This window comes from Lygodium microphyllum, chromosome 2 (genome assembly GCF_053477565.2).
Source record: "Lygodium microphyllum isolate KBCC chromosome 2, Lygodium_microphyllum_v1.1.10, whole genome shotgun sequence".
Taxonomy (NCBI): domain Eukaryota; kingdom Viridiplantae; phylum Streptophyta; class Polypodiopsida; order Schizaeales; family Lygodiaceae; genus Lygodium; species Lygodium microphyllum.
In genome coordinates, this window is record NC_141136.1 from 128,411,068 (window position 1) to 128,422,513 (window position 11,446).

Below are 11,446 nucleotides of genomic sequence, written 5' to 3' on the forward strand. Positions count from 1 at the left end.
ATTGTTTCATGAATGGATGCATATATGCATGTTTGTGCCAATGAGAAAGAGAACCATATATTAGTCTTATACTTGTCTTTTAGACTAATTGTGTGTGAAAAACTAGGTCATTCAATGATCAGCTGTTACAAAAAGTAGTAGTAGTAGAGGTGGAGATACATAAAAAGTCTCAATAGGAGGGTATAAGAGAAGAGTAATGATGGTGTCATACAATTGCAAAGAATGTTGCATGTGCATGTGAAGCAAATTAAGTGGAAAAATTAGGCTTATAGGCTTATAACACTTAGAAGAAGGTGGTGGTGATGTCAAGTATTAGCTAGATATAAGGACCAACATGATCTTTGGTTAAGTACATGCACTCTTGCCATGGCTAGAGATTGTTGTAAAATGAAGGGGGGGGGAGGGAGGGAGAGAGGGAGGGAGATTGTTGTAAAATTAGAACATAAGGTCCCTGAAATGCAAAAAATTTAAATAGAGAATGGGGGCTTGGAATGTTGAAAAGAAGACCAATATCATAATTAAGAAATAACTATGGTAAATCTATATTTGAGTGCATCCATGTTAGCAAAAGGTAGTAAAATGATTTTATAATTTATATCTATGAATGGATTTTGGAGCATGAACTTCTTTGATATCCTCTCTTACAAACATCCTTATCCATTGAGTTTTGTGATATCCCCTCTTACAAACATCTTTATCCATTGATTTTTGTGATATCCCCTTTTAAAAATTGCTCCCACCTTGTTGATGTTTTTTTGTAGTCTTCTTACCTCACATCATTTGATGCATTTGGGGTTTTTTTTAATTTCTCAATATGAGTAGTCTCAAATATAAACATCTAGAGAAATTATCCAAAGTAAAAGGCAACAAGTGATAACCTTCACTCTTTGAAACAATGAGACATGCCAACTTAGCTAAACCTCTTGAAGAAATTATGATATTATGGTGGTTTGCCAAGTGGAAAATAATTGGTCACAAGCTTAGCTAAACCAACTTAGCTAGGTAAGGTGTAGCCTCACAAGCTTTATAATGATGTCAACCACACGAAGCATGCTTAGCACTTTATCATGTGTACATGCATGTACAAACAACCTTTTCCTATATTGAAACATCATGCATTGAGAATCTATATGGAAAAGATATGGACGTGCATGCATTCCCACTAAGGCTAGGAAGCTAGGAAAAGACTACTACCATAGTTAAATGCATTTACAGCTATCATGGCACTGATAATTTGTGTGAAAAGGATTTGCATGCAATGTCTATAGACCTGAGGCTAAGAAGCTTCACAAGACTGGTATTTGGTGTATTTCAACCATGGAATCGTATACCGATGTCCTACAAATAGATACCTTGGAGAAAGGTTTGGGATAGTGCCACTCATCAACACACTTCCATCTATGTCTGATGATATGTAAGGATTGTTAGAACCTGATGCATTCGCCTTGGGGGGAATATTTTCAGTGTCCCTTGAATATATCTCAAATTTGGTCATGGACTCTGGTATCGGTGTTTGACGCCATATGGCTTCCAACTGTTGAGATATCGAGCTCCACTCATGATATGCCAGGGTGACCGTTGTGCATTTATGTCACCGACTTGTCAGTTGTAGATGCGGTTGGTACACCGCCTATGAATAATAGCTACATGACAGCTATCCTTATCTACTCTAGTTCGTGGCTCAGTTAGTATGCCACCTTAGTTAGTTGAGTTTGGTTTGAGACCCATATATAGGGTTCTACTATTTCTATGTACTAGAGTTCTTTTGGCTTACACAACTAAGAAGAGGAAAACTGTTTTCAGCCTCCACCTTTGTGTGTATTCCCCCATTGTGCAAGCAAGAAAGCTACAAGTGAGACTCCTTCCTTCTCTCCCACAATCTTGACACCAACTGCCTCACTACTTTAGCCATGGACGGACGAGAGTATATATCATCCTTGCAACAAGAAATTTCTAGTCTCACCAAAGGCTCTAAACATTCGAATGGATATGGGCCCATCTAAGCGTCTACAATAGACAACATCATGCTAGCCTCATATGCAAGGTTGACCTGCATCACTCCACATCCATTAGAGTTTTCCTAACTTGAAAACCCTTCTAAAAAGAATAGTTTATTTGTGAGATAGAAAACTGCTAGAGACTGTTAAATCCTTACCTCCCTCACAAGAGTTTTCCCATGTGAAATGGGCTCCATGCCTATTACAAGCTCTAGCAAGACAACTCCAAAACTATAAATATCACTTTTATCATTGAGTTTGTGGGTCAAGAAGAACTCTGGATCCAAGTAACCCTACAAGAAATTCCAACACTTATTCAGCAAGCAATAGCGTGATTCACACTCCAAAGATAACTATGATCAAGTCTTTAGAATGCATGCATCCTTGATGTGAAGTTAGTCCCTACATCTATTCTCTGGTAGAACCATAGCATCGAGAACTGGATATGATCAACTGTATGAAGCTTCCACTCATAGGAGTGCCTTTAACTATAATTGAAATTGGGCCACCTGCTGCACCTTCTAGCTCAAGAATATGGGCAAGTGTTGAAATCCCAAAGTCAGCGACCTTAGCTCTCCTCTTCATATCAAGCAAAATGTTACTAGCTTTAATGTCATAATGATATATGGGTGGACTTGCTTTTGTGTGAAGATATAATATGCCTCTAGCTGACCCCAAGGCTATTTGGATACATGTTGGAAAATCTAGGGCCACCTTCGATTTTGCTGAAACATTACAGCCCCTTAGATATCAATGAAGGAGAAGCTTCTCAACTACTTTAGAATTGATATATAGATATCAATACAACTAGATTCATGTACTGGTTTTGAAGAAGATCATCATGAAAGTTTTTACTCACAATTAAGATGCTCTCGTAAGGTACCATTTTCCATGAACTCATACACCAGCATCTGCAACAAAGCCCAAGATAAGTTCTTCTTACTAGTTTAGAAAAGCAGTCACTTCTTGAACAATGAGAGAGTAAAAACCTTGTAATACATACCTATTCACCTTGATCATCACAAAATCCTAACAAGGAGACAAGGTTGCAATGATGAACACATGAAAGCAACTCTAGCTCTATATAGAATTCTTTTGCACCCTATAATGATCCCTCTTGTGCACGCTTTATTGCAGCTACTACCCCATCAGCCAAAATAGCCTTGTAGACTTTCCCATATCCAACTTTCCCAATCTGCATGGAATCATCAAAATTGTTGGTGGCCTTTGACATTTCTTCATATGTAAAATCTTTCACACCGGTGACTTTAATCCGTCGATAGTGTTTCTCTGCAAAGAACCACAAAATGCTCTGTTAGTACATGGTCTTTTATTATGGAATCCTTGAAAGCACCAAATATCTTAGAACTTAAAAATCAACCAAATTAAGGATGTTAACCATAGCCTTGATAACAATTCTCACAATAGAACATTTGATTTCCATATTATTGGACAAGTAATCTAAAAACCCAATCAGCAAATATGATCCATTTTTAGTGTGTTGCAATCAAAAGAAAACATATTCAGTATTCCAATGTTTCATAATATGAGGGTCCATGCATCAATAGAAGGGGGGGTGGGATCATACTTTCTTTGGAGGGACTGCGATGCCTAATAACAAAGAACATCGCAACACCGACCATTGTGGCTGTAAACATAGCTACAGCAATCACAATACTTGCAATAGCACCTCCACTCAAGCTCTTTCTAGATGGAGGAGACAATTCTACACAGTCAACAAGCTTGTGAGCCCAAATGAGAAAACAAAGAGCATAGTTAGGCATGTGCACACATGTCTCTATGCTTGTATATGGACACATACACATAGATTCTTGCACATACACATGAACCCTTGTGCACACACACAAGATTCCTACATGTGCACTAGTACCCTTGCAACACCCTTGTACACATAGATCTTCACATATGCACAAAACATCCCTACACATAGGCACTTGCACACAACACCCTTGCAGGTAGATGGATGCACATGCATATGTAGGCACAAACACTTGCATTCACACATAAATACTTACATATACCCACTCGCACATGCATGTAAATAGCTACATATAGGCACTTGTACTTTAGTCCTTGCACATAGGCCCCTACAATTGCACATGCCCACACACAAGTACTTGCATATACACCTAAACCCTTGCATGCATTGATGCCAGGAGGCATATTCCACGATGGATTCCATGAGGTTTTGCGGTGGATTCCATAAAATTTCATTATCGGGGCTCATACACAAAGTGGATTCTTTGTGCGAAAAGTCGATGGGGACGCCTATCCTTTTCGGGCGTTTTGTTAATTTAATGTGTAAGTGGGTGATTCCATAGCGGGTGATTCCGCAAAATACATATTTAAATTAATAAACGTTTATGAGTTTAGAGTGCGCACTCGTAATAAATTAAGGTTAGGATTGATTTCTAACCAATTTATTTTTATAGCTGAAGACTGCTAGGTATTCACTTTTGCCGGTTTAATTGTATTCTTTTTTCTAACAATTGTGAATGCTTCAGTTGATGTGTAGAGCAAGCAGGGGTGGCACTGGGAAGCATTGGAGGATAGCGTGTATTCAAATTATCATCAATTTTTGATGGGCGTGTATCTTAGGCATGGAGCCTATATTTTGATGCACTTATTTATTAAAGCGCTTGATATTTATTTATTATTTTGTATGCACATGGACGCACGATTTAAATATTTGTATCAGACATTGTATTTGGGTACCTGACTTCTTGGGCGCCCAATAGCTTTAATTCTTTAGTGGCACAAAAGCAAACACAAAAGCTAAAGCGTGCTAATTGAAAATTGGGCTATTTTTTGAGCTTGAAGATGAATAATATATAAAATACATGCTTTATGGAGCGCTCACACAAGGCATGGGGGGAGATTGCACCCAATTGGTCTCTTGTTCATGTCGTGTAAGCTTTCTTCATTGTTTTTTGTGCAAAAAGTAGAGTTCTTTTGTTCTTGGGGACCTTCTGACGCTCAGTACACACGCAAATGGCATCCGATCTATGCACCAGTGATATCAGAGCAAAGCTGAGATCGAGAGCTTCCAATCGCTTACCATCTCGCGCGAAGGCGGAGCTCCTGGAACGATCGAGCTCTACAGTCAGTCTCATGGAAAACGGTCGATACCAATGTGTTCCTGGTAGTCAAGAACCCCCTGCTGTATACTTAGATCGCTAGGGACTAGCCTCTGCAGGCAGAGGACCATGCGGGAAGATCCTTGAAGAAGTCGTTGGTTTTCTCTTCTCAGATAAGAAAATTTTTACCATAGCTTTTCAAGCTTAAAGGATAAGCAATAAAGCTTCAAAAGAAGCTTAACTAAAAGCTTCCCTAATCGAATTTATCAAACGGCGGTGGCAGCACGAACTGGTCAATGCCGAATCGGGCGAGAAGATATTAAGGTCCTAGAAATCAATGATTAGTCTTTTAGACTAAAGCTTCAAGTCCTCCAAGTTTCTCAAGTCACTAAAGTCATAAAAGTCATCTTCAATAACTATCATAAAGGCAATTCATACTCAGCAGCACACGACTCAGTTTACTACTCTTTGGAAGCCCATGTTCACACTTGTGAACTGACAGAAGCAGATTGCAGCAATCAATCATCAATACACTGGCTAAACGCAGTCTATATGCACAATTATTTTCTTGGAAGATGGTTGTGACAACAAATTTCGCAATTGTAAAGGAGAAATACTACAAAAGCCAAACTAAAAAAAATACAAGCCTTGTAGACCCGCCTTTGAGCTACGCTCCTCCTGCTAACAAGGTTTCAAGTGTGTGAGGTCTTTTGGAATTTTGCAGGATGACTGATCAAAACATGGATGATTTTATGGCTGAAGGTGATCTATCCGAACCAACAATGGAGCAAAAGCTGGATTTGATTATGATGCAGTTACAAGAGGAATGAAGAGCACGACAAGCTTTGCAAGCTCAATTGGCCAATTTGCAACGACCTACCACTGACCAAGATGGATCGCAACCTAAAGATCTTATACGATATACCATCGATGCAACACTTGAAGCCCAATCTATTCGAAAAGAAACAAAGATAAGTAAAGAAACTTCAAATTTCGTACTTTCAATGGATCACGCGATGGAAAGATTGTCCTTGCTTTTATCAGTCAATTTGATGATTATTTCCATGAAGAAACATATGCTGAGAAAGACAAAATTGAATGTGTCACTAACCATTTAGTTGACGGAGCATCCTTATGGTGGACTGTGGTCCGAAAAAGCGTTGATTGTCCCACTACTTGGGATACTTTCCAAAAGAAAATTTTGCAGAATTTACTTCCTCCCCAATTCCACGAAAAAGCAATCAAGCAATCGGATCTTCTACAACAAAGGGATCGCGAACCTATTTTACAATATACTGAACGTTTCTGGAATGCTCTATTGCAACTACGAATGCTCGAAGATGTACCTGAAGCAACTCATAAACACAAGTTTATGTCTGGCCTACTTGGACATTCTTATGCAGAAGTCGATATGTTCAAGCCAACAACCCTTGAAGGTGCAATTTCCTTGGCCCATGACACTGAAGACAAAATTCGTGGATGAGACAAGCGACCACAACAATTCCCATCTAATGGTAACTTTGGTTCCAAACAATTCAATTCAAATTTTCGAAGACTTAATCAAAGTCGTTTTCTTCCATCTTCATTCTGTAAATCTTGGACACAACCAATTGCCTTGCCATCAAACACAAATCCAAACCCTAAGCCATCTCTTCCATCAAATCCCAACATTCCTAAACTTCCTACCATTACCAATAATGTATCCAAAGTAAAACCTATAGTTTGTTATAAATGTCATCAACCTAGACATCTAGCAACCAATTGTCAATCTAAAAAGCCATCCGTCCATATCAATTATCTAGGAGCAATAGAAGATGAAAAACGTGAGGAAATGCCGAACTTTACGGAAGACGATGACAACATTGGTACTACTTCTGACACTTTGCCAGGTATGCCAACTCCCTATTCCTTATTAACAATGAAATGTTTTGTGCATGGTAAAGAAAAGACTATTTTACATGATGATGGGAGCACACATGAGTTTATTTCTACAAAACTAGTCAAAGAATGTAATATTTCCATCATGAGAATATTTATAAACCCACGTGATAGTCATGCAAGGAATTCCATCATCCAAAAATTACGCCAATGATGTGATTTTCGAATTTCACACTACGTATCTTAATCTCTGCTTGCATAAACGAGTTAATCGAATTTACATGGGAACCTCCTCCTAGAAAGCCAAAAGGATAAACCTTTGGATTAAAGGAATTTTTTTTTTAAATTCCCCTTTTTTCCCCAGCGGCTGTCATGCTGGAAGGGAGGGGAATAGCAAGGATGACTAAGCATCCTTGCTGGGGATCGTAGGGCGGGATAAACCCATGCACGAGCCACGTGGGGAGGGAAGGTACCTCTTCCCCCCTCCCATATAAACCCTGTGGGAGGAAGGGAAGGATTAGGGAGGGAAGAGAGAGAGACGACGCCCTTCACCCTGTCGAAGCCAGGAGCTGTGTGAAAAGGGATGATGCTGCGAAATTAAGAAGGAAGCTACGGTTGCCACAATCGTGAGGAAGGAGGAGCTGAAGCATTGATGTGTTGCACCACTCGTAGCTGACGGAGGGCCGTGTGGTAGTCGTGAAGGGGGAAGGCCATTATAGTTGAAGGACTCAGCAGCGAGGGAGAGGCGAGTGTGTCTTGAGTGAGGTGGGGAAGGGGGGGGCTGCCGTGGAGCAAACGCCGCCAGCCAGCAGTCGATATTCAGCCGCCATCCTCGCCGTTCAGCCACCATCGGACGCCAGCTTGCCACGTATCCCTTGGTTTTTTTTTTCTTCCCACGTGCCTTCTAGGAAGCCTTGGAAACTTCCAAGGGTGGTTTCCTAAGCCCCCCTTCGTGTGGTCTTTGGAACTACCCTTTTCTCTCCAATTTTTCCCCTAAAGGCCCTTAGGCCTCTTACTAATAGCCTTTAAGGCTACCTTATTTCCCCTTTTAAATTCCTCCCTAAGGGCTCCCTTAGGGTCTTTTTTCCCCCCTAGAGTTTTCCCCTTAGGACTTTATAAAGCCTTTTCCCCCCTTGCGATCTTAACAAAGGGATTCTTAACCCCGGTTTTTTTAAAAAAAACCCTCTTAGCCCTTTCTATGGTTTTAAATTCCCTTTCCCCGAGTTTAGGCCTTTCCCAAACTTGTCCTACACCCTTTTTCCGTCACAATTTAAGGCCTTTCCCCATTAAGACCCCTTTCCCTAGTGGAACCAAAACCCCGTGATTTAAAGCATTATATACTCTTCCCCATTGGGTTCGGAATCATTCCCCCTTTACGTGTGTAAACCCTCATGAGCCTAAATTGCCTAAAGGCCCTTAGACCCTTACTTATAATCTTTACGGCTATTATTTTTCTTTAAAGCTCTCCTACACCTTGTGTCTTATCCACACCTTGTTATTTTCGTTCGTGCGAGCTTACAAAGACCATTAAGCCTTCCCCATGGCTTCAATGGGTCTTAGTTGTAAAAGTTTCTAAAAATACCCTTTTAAATTCCCGAATTCAAGGAGGGAAACATTCCAAAAACTACTTTGACGAACGGTGCAAGGAGCGACGGTGGAGTTCTAAGGAGAAGTTGTAAAGCTGCTTCCACGTACGACGGACCACACTTGCAATGCCTCCTAAGAAAGTCTAAGGCGTAGCCGCGGGAGGGACATCTCCCGGTATCCATGTGGATATCTCACCTCAAAGCCAGGTTTTCTTCTTGATGTTAATTTGGGTTTTAGTCAATCATGCAAAGAAAAATTATTAAGGAAATATATATATTTGTTCGAATCAATTCTAACGAAGGAGTTAGCTTATGAATGACAATGTATTCAAATTAGCTTCCATCAAATTGCATCAAGCATTATAAAATAATAGGCAATACTATCCATTTACTATAGTATTATAGTCCTAAAATGAAGAAATTATATCTTGCTCCATTAGTCTTATTCTTTTCGTAACGGATCATGGCAAAATGGCTAAATTCATGAAAGGTTTCCTTCAATGCTCAAATTATTAGAGAGTTATCTTTGCTAGTTGCAAGGCAGCTGTTGTTAATTGGCATGAGTTTATCTTAAAGAAAACGGAAGTTAAAAGTTAGAAATTAACAAGTATAAAAATTAGACATACGAAATCATTTGGAAAGAAAATGTAATGGGGAATTGCTGGATGATACTTTATTAACACTTTTTCCCCTTCAAATTGAGGACTTGGAACAAATAAAGTGTGTATTCACCAATTCCTTAGCTAGGTATTTAGGAGTATCGTCACTCTTTATCATCATGACATTATGCTATATGCCAAATTAAACTGTATTGATTGAGAAAGTAATCAAAAATAGTAAAACCGTGACAAGACAAGTAAGATTACCTTCCTAAAGCTGACCAAACCAATCTTTCCAAAAGATAACCGGACCAATTTAAACATAGAAACATTCATACCCTAAAACACTGGACTACTTACCTTACCGCAAGGACAATAAACCCATAAAGATAAGAAATTAGGGTCGTCCCTAAGGTTCTCAAATAAAGAAACCCTAGGCCTGACATACGTCAGATTAAGGAGTCCAAACAGATTATTCCATCGTCTGACTTGCGCAACATATATGAAATCATTTTGTGATTGAGTCACAAAAAGAAAAGGGAAAAATCCTTTTCAAAGACGGCAGATCCTTACGCAAGTTATCTTGCAAAAAGACGTAGTTTTGGATATCCTTCAAAATAAGAAAAGTTGTAAAATAGGAACTAGCATATCTAAGGTACCTTAGGGTAAACCAAACTAGGTATACCCTACATCCGAATGTAAGGGATCTTGCCAAGTTACAAGACATCTTAAGAACGACTGCTGATATACTCAAAAAAAAGAAAGAACACTTCTTTAGCAGTTTGCCATACAACTGGGTTGGTTAATGGAAATGTTTGTGCTTGCTAGAGATTTTAGAGCTCTGTTTGATTTATGAATTACAAATTAAATAAAGTATCTATACTTCAAGTTAAAAACCTAAAGGGAGAGGCAGCTTCAGTTACCCCCGACTGCCTGCCTGACCCTAACCAAGGGGGTTGTTTGACCGTGCCGGGAACGTGGACCGAACCCGCTGCGAGAGGTCTCTCCGTTGAGTTCTACTTGGAGCAGGAGGACGCTTGGGTGCCAGGGGGGGCTCTGGCCGTAAATCCCTCGCCTTCCGGGTCCTACACAAGGGGCTAACGCGACTCGGGATTGGATCCCGAAGCCCGTATACTAGTTGACGGGCGGAAGCTTGGAATAGTGATCCCTGGAGATTACTTGTTAGCCTCCGAGCAGATTATGGATAAGCCTACAGGCGGAACTTCTTGTAATTCAAAGATAAAATGATGAGATGTTGAAAGAACTTGCTTGATATTGTTTTTATATGTCACGTGATAAGATTACGTGAAGGAACCAGTGCTTAAACAAGATTAATTAAAGAAGCTGATTGTTATATGTCAAATTAATGTGTTAGATAATTACATAACTAAAACAAACCGAGGAAAGTGCGGAGGATGGACCATGGGTCCGTCCTACGGTTGGGTGGTCCCGGTTAGTCGGGAACTTTTCTCATAAATCTCGAAAGACAGCGGAATGAACATCATCATCAAAAAGAATAACGAGAACGATGACCTAGAGTTACGTCTTACCCGATTTACGTTGTTTTAGGGGAACGGAATGGGACTATGCCTTATGGCAGAGAGGTTGAGCTTTGCATCCCTCTCGTTTCCCATTCTCCTTGAACCAAGTGCAGCGTGAATCCGCTTCGGACCTTGCGTTTCTGCGTAAAGTAGTTCGCTCAGGTCTGACGCTAGTTGCTGTTAGCTAGTGACCCAGTAGGAATACCCTAATTCCGGTCGATCCCAAGTGGAAACGGCCAGGATACTTCCGCTACGTGGCAGACGCGGGAAGAACTAGATCGCAAAACCCGTAACATTCTATGGGAGTGTCGGGTGGAGCTTTCTAGACATCCTTTCCGATGGACTGCTAAGACGTGTCCGGGATGATACTAGGGGACACGTTACAAAGAATTTAATTTACATACTGTTTCTACACATTATCGCATCAAGGCTGCATTCCTAGGTACGAGATATAATGGAACACAAGAGGTGCATAATTTAGAAATTAAAATTAGTGATTATACTAAACGAAGAAATTTCTTAGTTGTACCTTTGCAGTCTAGTGACATTATCTTAGGAATGCCTTGGCGTCATCAATACAATCCTGATATAGATTATTCTACGCATTCAATTAAAATTTATTTTCAAGGAAAACAAATCACACTGCATGGTATGCACGCTTCCAATAATTTTCCATTGTTTACTCATACTCAGACTAAACGTGCATTATGTAAAAGTAGCAAATCTTATTTAATATGGGTGAATGAA

At 40.0% G+C, this 11,446-nt stretch overlaps 1 pseudogene; it reads right to left on the reverse strand.

The window, feature by feature from the left end:
• Positions 1 to 1,846: 1,846 nt before the first annotated feature.
• LOC148040308 (putative LRR receptor-like serine/threonine-protein kinase At1g06840) lies at positions 1,847 to 7,823 on the reverse strand (annotated as a pseudogene).
• Positions 7,824 to 11,446: the final 3,623 nt, after the last annotated feature.